Source organism: Phalangium opilio, unplaced genomic scaffold (genome assembly GCF_054372755.1).
Source record: "Phalangium opilio isolate 3A_F unplaced genomic scaffold, DU_Popi_V2 ptg000032l_1, whole genome shotgun sequence".
Taxonomy (NCBI): Eukaryota; Metazoa; Arthropoda; class Arachnida; order Opiliones; family Phalangiidae; genus Phalangium; species Phalangium opilio.
Genome location: NW_028324159.1, coordinates 8,365,749 through 8,375,997, shown reverse-complemented (window position 1 = coordinate 8,375,997; position 10,249 = coordinate 8,365,749). Strand labels below are relative to the sequence as shown.

At 37.8% G+C, this 10,249-nt stretch overlaps 2 non-coding genes across 2 annotated transcripts; both read right to left on the bottom strand.

The window, feature by feature from the left end:
- Positions 1–8,114: 8,114 nt before the first annotated feature.
- On the bottom strand, positions 8,115–8,186 carry TRNAA-AGC (transfer RNA alanine (anticodon AGC)). Its single transcript has one exon. It is a non-coding gene; the product is annotated as a tRNA-Ala (tRNA).
- Positions 8,187–9,826: 1,640 nt separating this feature from the next.
- Positions 9,827–9,899, bottom strand: TRNAA-AGC (transfer RNA alanine (anticodon AGC)). Its single transcript has one exon. It is a non-coding gene; the product is annotated as a tRNA-Ala (tRNA).
- Between the last annotated feature and the right edge of the window lie 350 nt (positions 9,900–10,249).

Below are 10,249 nucleotides of genomic sequence, written 5' to 3'. Positions count from 1 at the left end.
TCTTAAGTAACGGACAAAATCCCCCCAATGTAGGACAAAATCCCCCCAATGTAGGACAAAATCCCCCCAAATCATTATAACAAGACAAAATCCCCCCAAATCATTATAACAGGACAAAATCCCCCCAAATCATTATAACAAGACAAAATCCCCCCTAATAATTATAACAAGACGTAACATTGTTAAATGATTTATAAAATATTACTAGCCTAACCAAACCTAACCTAACATAACAGTAACGTTTTGGAAAAGGCGTAACATTGTTAAATGATTTGTAAAATACTACTAACCTAACATAACAGTAATGTTTTGGAAAAGGCATATTATTTGATAAGTCAATGATGCTAAACATTTATATTTTGGAAAAGGCGTAACATTGTTAAATGATTTATAAAATATTATTTGAGAAGTAGGTAGGATTTCGGTATGAGGTCAAAAATCATTTTAGAGCAAAATCAAGCACACCATTCGATAGAGCGTAAAATTTAGATCTAAAATATTCCCCGCTTTTTTAAAAATTTCCAAAAAAAAAACCAACAACATTTTTTGCAGTATAGGTGAACAAGGTCAAAAACAGTGTGGAAAACATCAGAGGGCCAATAATTTGGCACCTTTTCCAACGTAACCTAACCTGACCTAACAAAACCTAACCTAACCCAACCCAACCCAACCCAACCCAACCCAACCTAACCTAACCTAACCTAACCCAACCTAACCTAACCCAACCTAACCCAACCCAACCCAACCCAACCGAACCCTAACCCAACCCAACCTAACCTAACCCAACCCAACCTAACCCAACCTAACCTAACATAACCTAACCTAACCTATTCGGCCTCTTAAGTGAAAATGAACCCTAACGTTAAACATCAATATTTTGGAAAAGGTGGCAATTCTTATGGGGGATAAGACTTTTTTTTTTGGAAATTTGAAAAAAGCGGCGGCCATTTTAGATCTAAATTTTACGCTCTATCGAATGGTGTGCTTGATTTTGCTCTAAAATGATTTTTGACCTTATTCACTCATACCGAAATTGTACCGAGAACTCAATGAAGCATAACATCAATATTTTGGAAAAGGCGTAACGTTGTTAAATGATTTATAAAATATTACTAACCTAACTTAACCAAACCTAACCTAACCTAACATAACAGTAATGTTTTGGAAAAGGCATATTATTGGGGAAGTCAATGAAGCTAAACATCAATATTTTAGAAAAGGCGTAACATTGTTAAATGATTTTTAAAATATTACTAACCTATCTTAACCAAACCTAACCTAACATAACAGATATGATTTGGAAAAGGCATATTATTTGAGAATTCAATGAAGCTAAACATCAAAATTTTGGAAAAGGCGTAACATTGTTAAATGATTTATAAAATATTACTAACCTAACCAAACCTAACCTATCCTAACCAAACCTAACCGTTAAATATCATTTGGAGGGATTTTGTCTTGTTTTAATTATTTGGGGGGATTTTGTCTTGTTATAATGATTTGGGGGGATTTTGTCTTGTTATAATGATTTGGGGGGATTTTGTCCTACATAGGGGGGATTTTGTCCGTTACTTATGATTTGGGGGGATTTTGTCCGGGGGGATTTTGGCTGGGGGGATTTTGGGTCACACCCGGATAATTACTATTGATTAATTGCTTTTTAACTAAGGCTTTATCTATGTCAGGTTCGTCGGATATGTTTTCAATACGATATTTTAGACTTTTTACTATACCAATTTTTACGTTGTGGCTATGACATGAATTAAAATTTAAATATTTTTTACAATGTGTTGGTTTTTGATAGAGAGTGCATTTTAAGCACAAGTTATTTCCTGCTCTTTCAGTTAAAATATCAAGGAATGGAAGAATTCCATTGTTTTCAAGTTCTATTGTAAATTTAATTGAATGATCCAAACTGTTTACTAAGTCTAACAATAAATTTGTATTATCCCTGACATTTTTTAAAATAATAAAGATATCATCGACGAACCTGACCCATAGTTTGATATTTCGTGCCATTCTTTTATGATTAAATAATTTTTCTTCTACAAATTCCATGTATAGATTTGCCAAAACGCTAGATAATGGGTTGCCCATGGCTAAGCCTTTAGTTTGAACGTAGAATTTTTCCTCAAAACTGAAGTATGTGTTTTCAATGCATATTCGACTAAGTTCAACAATTGAACTAACGGATAAATCAGTTCTATTTTTTAATTTGGGGTCTAATATTAATTTGGATTTTAATACCTTGAGAACACCATCAATCGGTACTCGGGTGTATAAATTTATTACGTCTAAGCTAAGAACCGAATCAGAATCAGAAACCTGTACATTTTTAACTTTTTCTACGAAATCATAAGAATTTTTGAGGCTACGTTTAGTATTGATAATGAGGGGGGATATTAAAGGTACAAGGTTTTTAGCAAGACAGTATGTAGGTCCATCAATGCTAGATACAATTAAACGGAATGGGCAACCCATTTTATGGACCTTTGGCTAACCGTAAACATGTGGTGGTTTTAAATTACTAGAAATGAACCTAAAATAGGTCCTCTTATCTAATTCCTTATTTTTGATACACTCAGTGATTTTAGTGAAATGTACAGGTTTCTGATTCTGATTCGGTTCTTAGGTTAGACGTAATAAATTTATACACCCGAGTACCGATTGATGGTGTTCTCGAGGTATTAAAATCCAAATTAATATTAGACCCCAAATTAAAAAATAGAACTGATTAGTCCGTTAGTTCAATTGTTGAACTTAGTCGAATATGCATTGAAAACACATACTTCAGTTTTGAGGAAAAATTCTACGTTCAAACTAAAGGCTTAGCCATGGGCAACCCATTATCTAGCGTTTTGGCAAATCTATACATGGAATTTGTAGAAGAAAAATTATTTAATCATAAAAGAATGGCACGAAATATCAAACTATGGGTCAGGTTCGTCGATGATATCTTTATTATTTTAAAAAATGTCAGGGATTATACAAATTTATTGTAAGAATTAGTAAACAGTTTGGATCATTCAATTAAATTTACAATAGAACTTGAAAACAATGGAATTCTTCCATTCCTTGATATTTTAACTGAAAGAGCAGGAAATAACTTGTGCTTAAAAAGCACTCTCTATCAAAAACCAACACATTGTAAAAAATATTTAAATTTTAATTCATGTCATAGCCACAACGTAAAAATTGGTATAGTAAAAAGTCTAAAATATCGTATTGAAAACATATCCGACGAACCGTACATAGATAAAGCCTTAGTTAAAAAGCAATTAATCAATAGTAATTATCCAGATCATTTAATTGATTCTATTTTTAAGAACCATATAATCAAGAAAAATAATATTAGTAACCCTAACGACTCCCAGCCGTGTTTAGCACTACCATATATAAAAGGAAACAGCGAAAAATTAAGTAGACTTTTAAAGGGAAAATTTGGCATTCAATTAATTCATGCGGGGGGGGGGGAAACAGTTAGAGATCACTCAGTTAAAAATAGACCAAAACAAAGCATAAATTTATTAGAGAACCGTTGCGTAGTCTACCAAGTAAATTGCCAAACCTGTAGTAAAACTTATGTTGGTGAAACCCAACAAACACTAAAAAATAGATTTAATGGACACAAACAATGTATAAAAAATTTTGATAAAGAGAATGGCTTAGCTACACACGTCTGGGAGTCGAAAGGTCACATAATAGACTTTAAAGAACCAAAGATTTTATATCATGAAAAACATTGGCGAAAAAGAAAATTTATCGAAGGTCTATTTATCAAAAAATCTGGAACACTTAATTTAAATCAGGGTAGTAGTGAATCAACACTATGGGGTGTGATCGATGATAAACATCTTAGCCGTAAGAGGGCGCAATCTGATTAACAAAAAACCGAGATGACGTAATAGGTTTTATTTCTGTGATAATTTAGAGCCAACAGTTGGCTTGGACTGATGAAGACCCTCGGGTCGAAAGCTCTCCACCTTTATTAGAAATTTTTACATCTAATAAAGTTTCATTGTTTACCATGAGTATTTCTTCGTAAACTAGTCTTTTATCATAATATTTTTACCATGGCAAAAGTAAAGTTTAATATTTAAATCCTTTATTGTTTAGCAATAAATAATGCGTATGTTGTGTTTTAAACATGGTGGGAAATATATTTTACAATCTATATTTTAACACAAATATTCACCTTTTTATAACGATTTGAACTAACATTATCTATATCAACACCAATGTTGCAGAACGAAGCATTTTAAATTTTGCGCCAAAGTGTAGATTTTCCCACCATCTACGTGTTGCTGTTGGAAGTAAAACATCCAGTGGTTACCGCGCATGTCAATGGGCGGGGCTTTACCTTTCCTCACTCGGTCCATATACCACTCTAGTCACTATGAGTAACGGATTATCGGAACAACCTGTCTACACGGAACTCTACCATAGACATATTTTGGGCCATGTTAAAGCTTTGGTTAAAGTAATTATACAGTACTTAATATTTTCAATACATTTGCATGGTTAACAATATAAAATAGCTTGCTGTTTCAAATTCATTACTCTGCCTACAATCTTGAAGAAGAGAGGGATGGAGTGGAAACCCACATACCTATAGCGATGCCTCTGTACCCCTCACCTACGGCCCAGCACCGTAGTCCTCGCAGCATCCTCAGCGGTTAGGTACGGTCATACTGGACGAAATTGTAAAGGACCACGGAGCTGTATTGTAGAAGGAGTAGAGACTCGTAGCTTCCCCTCTATTAAAAAATGCTAGACTCTTGACCCTCTCTCCAAACTTAGTCGAGCCCATGTAAACAATAAAGATGGCCGCGACGAACGTTCAGGAGGGTTAAGCCTCGGTCTTTTGTGTATCGAGTCCGGGTGACGGGAGTTTCTCAAGCGTTTGCAAATCTTATTTAAATTTTTATTTTTACTATTATTTCTATTTATATGAACTATAATATGGAAAATATTCAAAGATTTTAGCCGGGAAAGAAGAAAACGACGCCTTCTTTAAAACAGGTGACGTCAGAGATTGTTTACATAGGCTTGGTATGCGCGACAATTGTGCGCAGAGCACAAGAACGCTTATGTCTAGGCCCTAGAGGTCTAGTCTCTACTCCTACAATACAGCTCCGTGAAAGGACGCTCCCCATTTCTTAAAAATAGATGCTAGTTCTCGTACAAATAAAATGGCTCTACGCGGCAGCACTGAGCAATGGCCTACCAAAGGGGTTCGGTACAAGAAATATCCTCAAGTTTGTAAAAAAAGTTTGTAAAAATTTTATCTGCAAATTAGGACCCCCGGCATCTTCATTTCAAATCCATCTCACCTCCCTTATCCCTGCTACATTAGACCAACATAAAGCCCAACTTTCCCGCCAAATTTTAAAAGTCATAGTGCCAGCGACGTGCCACATTGACAGAATTGAGTTAATGACGAAGGCTTAGTATAAATTACTAAGAAAATGTTTATTTAAAATGAAAGTTTGTTCATAACAACTTTTTTTATTATTTCGTAGACTATGCGTCGTCAGATGTCTGGCATGTTGCTCTGCAAAATAAAATATTTTATTAACTTAATATTTAAATTTAGTAAATAAAACTTTAATATTTACTTGTGTAAAAGTTATTTTAGCATTTCGGGTAATATATTCCGCAAATTTGCAAGTAAACATTCCGCAATCACCGTCATTCATCTGTTGTGGAATATTCTAGAAATAACAGGGAGTTGATCAACATTAATTGCAAAGTTAAATAACAATAAATATATAAAAATAAAAAAATAATGTAATACTTTGACTGTTTCTAGTTTCCAATCATTCATATCAAATTCAATTTTGCGTTTATCCCTGATTTCCTTTGCCAAATAATCCTTTAACGCGTTCAAACACGCATTATTACTTCCTACTATAGAGTCATAGTATTGGAATTTTTGGTGAAGAAAATCGATCACCTAAAATAAAAATGAAAGACGTTACATTGAATTGATTTCTTATATGTTGTAAACAATATAGTGTAACCGTCCACAGCCAGAACCTCCTTCCCGGGAAAAAACCGCGTCGTCTGCTTTACTCAATTTATATTTTTATACTAAATTTTGTATAATGCCAAATTGTCCCGAAGTGGCGCCTTAAGCGCCACTGCTGTCAAACTGTTAAAAAAACATTTTGTCGCAGGAATAAAAACCCCGCCGACAGTCAGTAGTCTATCGGCAGTCATTTGTCAGTTGCGAATAGTCAGTTTTGTAATCGCGCTCGAGTTCGGACGTGTTTTTTTGTTTCGTTAATAAACACAATTATTATTTCTATCACGTACTGCGTTATTCTTTCAAGAATGGACTACCTGGTAAAAATAGTTAGTCATGGACAATAAGACCTTTAAACGGGTAACCAGGGAACTTCTTAAATTGCTAGTTTTTATTTAATTATCTGTGTGAGCCGTGAAATTAGGCCCCCTTTCCTACTTTCAAATTTTACGGTTACATAAAGTGGCGAGCTTGCCAGGACTCGTTAAGACTAACATTACCAGTTGTACTTAAACGCGTACTTGTGAATATTACTTGTGTCATTGCTTGAATTAACTGTCGTGACATAAATCCCGCCGATCCGCATGCTTTAATCGCCGCGATTAACGTGCAGTTACCGGGATCCTATACTCCCCCGAGGAGGAACACTCCTCCTCCAAGCCTTGGTACTAGTCCTACGCATGGACAAGGACAAGCGGCAGGAGGAATCCCACCTCCGCCGCCGCTACCGCAAGGTGCAGCGACCAATGTTTGGCTACCAACTATTCTAACCCTAGCTACTACATTAGCGAATATAGGCACTAGACCAGCTGCCAAAAATAGGCCAAAACCACCCCCTCACTTAATATTTAGTGGTGTTGAAGGTGAAAGCGCTCCGGAATTCCTTCGGAATTTGACGGAATTCGCTGAATATCACAGCATGACAGACAATGACATTATCGCGGTTCTACCCCAAATATTAAGGGGCCGTGCATTAATCTGGTTTAGAGACTTGAATAGGCCTAATCAAATAATAAAGTGGCGTACAGTGAAAGGCGCGTTTAGAGACTATTTCTTTTCTGTAAGAGCGGAGGAATCCCTCCGCTTTGAAATAGCGCAGTTTATTCAACCCGCCGGTGTATCTTTTGACTCGTACATCGCGAGTATTACCGCGATGAATCAGAACCTACGCGTTCCGAACTTGTTAGTATTTGCAAGAGAAATATCCTCCTCGAAATACGCATCCATGTCGTCAACGACAACATAAGGACAATGCGCAGTTTTATAGAGAAGGGCCGCGTAACAGAAGATATTTTACGAGCGACCCCCTCTAGCTCATTGTATACTAGAGACAGTGCAAAGTCTATCTCGCGTGAATCCAGTGGAAGAAGAAATCCTCCCACCGCCGCGGTTTTTACTAAACCGCCGGGGGGAGGTGCGAAATCAAAGGTTGCGACACCTAAAGCAAGAAATAACAAGAGACCAAAGACTCCTACACTAGTCAAGCCAGAGCAAAACGACTTAAGTCGTGTAGAGTGCTATAAATGCGGACTCTTAGGGCATTATGCCACAACCTGTCCGGACAAACAAGAAGTCGCGCAAAGACAGGCTTCGGAAAACGCGAAAGCGGGAAGACAAAAAGGGGATCGTCTTCCAGCCGCGCGACGAAAGTAAAGCCCCTTATGGAAATTGGCTCTATGGATGTGCGTCGCTGTGAGGTTGATCCTCCCGTGGCCATAGAAGCCGTGTATTCGCATGGGACTTTCGCGACGTTGCTACACAGATTTTTCAAGAGATCTAGCTTATTATTATGTCCAATCACGATGGTCAAAACATGTATCTACCAGGGCTCAAACCTGAGAACTTCCGCGAGTTAGACGTGACAACCACTACACCTTAGTTACTTAGTTATTCTCAGTTTTCGAAGAGATCTACCTCATTATTATGTCTAATCACGATGGTCGAAACATGTATCCACCAGAGCTCGAACCTGTGACCTTCCGCGAGTTAGGCGGACGTGATAACCACTACACCATAGATCGTTGGTTATCCTAAGATTTCGAAGAGATCTACCTTATTATTATGTCCAATCATGATGGCCAAAACACGTACCTACCAGGGCTCGAACCTGGGACCTTCCGCGAGCTAAGCGGACGTGATAACCACTACACCATAGATCGTTGGTTATTCTAAGTTTTCGAAGAGATCTACGTTATTATTATGTCTAATTACAATGGTCAAAACATGCTTGAACCTGGCACCTTCTGAGTGTTAAGCGGACGTGATAACCACTACAACATAGATCGTTGGTTATTCTAAGTTTTCAAAGAGATCTACGTTATTATTATGTCTAATTACAATGGTCAAAACATGCTTGAACCTGGCACCTTCTGAGTGTTAGGCGGACGTGATAACCACTACGCCATAGATCGTTGGTTATTCTAAGTTTTCGAAGAGATCTACGTTATTATTATGTCTAATTACAATGGTCAAAACATGCTCGAACCTGGGACTTTCCGCGAGTTAGGCGGACGTGATAACCACTACACCATAGATCGTTGGTTATCCTAAGATTTCGAAGAGATCTACCTTATTATTATGTCCAATCACGATGGCCAAAACATGTATCTACCATGTTTCGAACCTGGGACCTTCCGCGAGTTAGCGGGACGTGATAACCACTACACCATAGATACTTGGTTGTTCTGAGTTTTCGAAGAGATCTTCCTTATTATTATGTCTAATCACGATGGTGAAAACATGTATCTACCAGGGCTCGAACCTGGGATCTTCCGCGAGTTAAGCGGACGTGATAACCACTACACCATAGATACTTTGTTATTCTGAGTTTTCGAAGAGATCTACCTTATTACTATGTCTAATTACAATGGTCAAAACATGCTCGAACCTGGCACCTTCTGCGTGTTAAGCGGACGTGATAACCACTACACCATATATACTTGGCTATTCTGAGTTTTCGAAGAGATCTACCTTACTATTATGTCAAATCACAATGGTGAAAATATGTATCTAAAAAGGGCTCGAACCTGGGACCTTCCGCGAGTTAGGCGGACGTGATAACCACTACACCATAGATCGTTGGTTATCCTAAGATTTAGAAGAGACATACCTTATTATTATGTCCAATCACGATGGCCAAAACATGTACCTACCAGGGCTCGAACCTGGGACCTTCCGCGAGTTAGCGGGACGTGACAACCACTACACCATATATACTTGGCTATTCTGAGTTTTCGAAGAGATCTACCTTACTATTATGTCAAATCACAATGGTGAAAATATGTATCTAAAAAGGGCTCGAACCTGGGACCTTCCGCGAGTTAGGCGGACGTGATAACCACTACACCATAGATCGTTGGTTATCCTAAGATTTAGAAGAGACATACCTTATTATTATGTCCAATCACGATGGCCAAAACATGTACCTACCAGGGCTCGAACCTGGGACCTTCCGCGAGTTAGCGGGACGTGACAACCACTACACCATAGATACTTGGTTATTCTAAGATTTCGAAGAGATCTACATTATTATTATGTCCAATCACGATGGCCAAAACATGTATCTACCATATCTCGAACCTGGGACCTTCCGCGAGTTAGCGGGACGTGATAACCACTACACCATAGATACTTTGTAAATCTGAGTTTTCTATGAGATATACCTTATGATGTCTAATCACGATGGTGAAAACATGTATCTTCCAGGGTTCGAACCTGGGTCCTTCCACGGGTGAAGCGGACGTGATAACCACTACATCAAAAATACGTGGTAATATAATAAATACGATGGTCAGAACATGTATCTTCCAGGGCTCGAACCTGGGACCTTCCGCGTGCTAAGCGGACGTGATAACCACTACACCATATATACTTGGCTATTCTGAGTTTTCGAAGAGATCTACCTTACTATTATGTCAAATCACGATGGTGAAAATATGTATCTAAAAAGGGTTCGAACCTGGGTCCTTCCGTGGGTGAAGCGGACGTGATAACCACTACTCCATAAATTCGTGGTAATATAAAGTTTTCGAAGAGATCCAGCTTAATATTACGTCTAATCACGATGGTCAGAACATGTATCTACCAGGGTTCGAACCTGGGACCTTCCGCGAGTTAGCGGGACGTGATAACCACTACACCATAGATACTTTGTTATTCTGAGTTTTCGAAGAGATCTACCTTATTACTATGTCTAATTACAATGGTCAAAACATGCTCGAA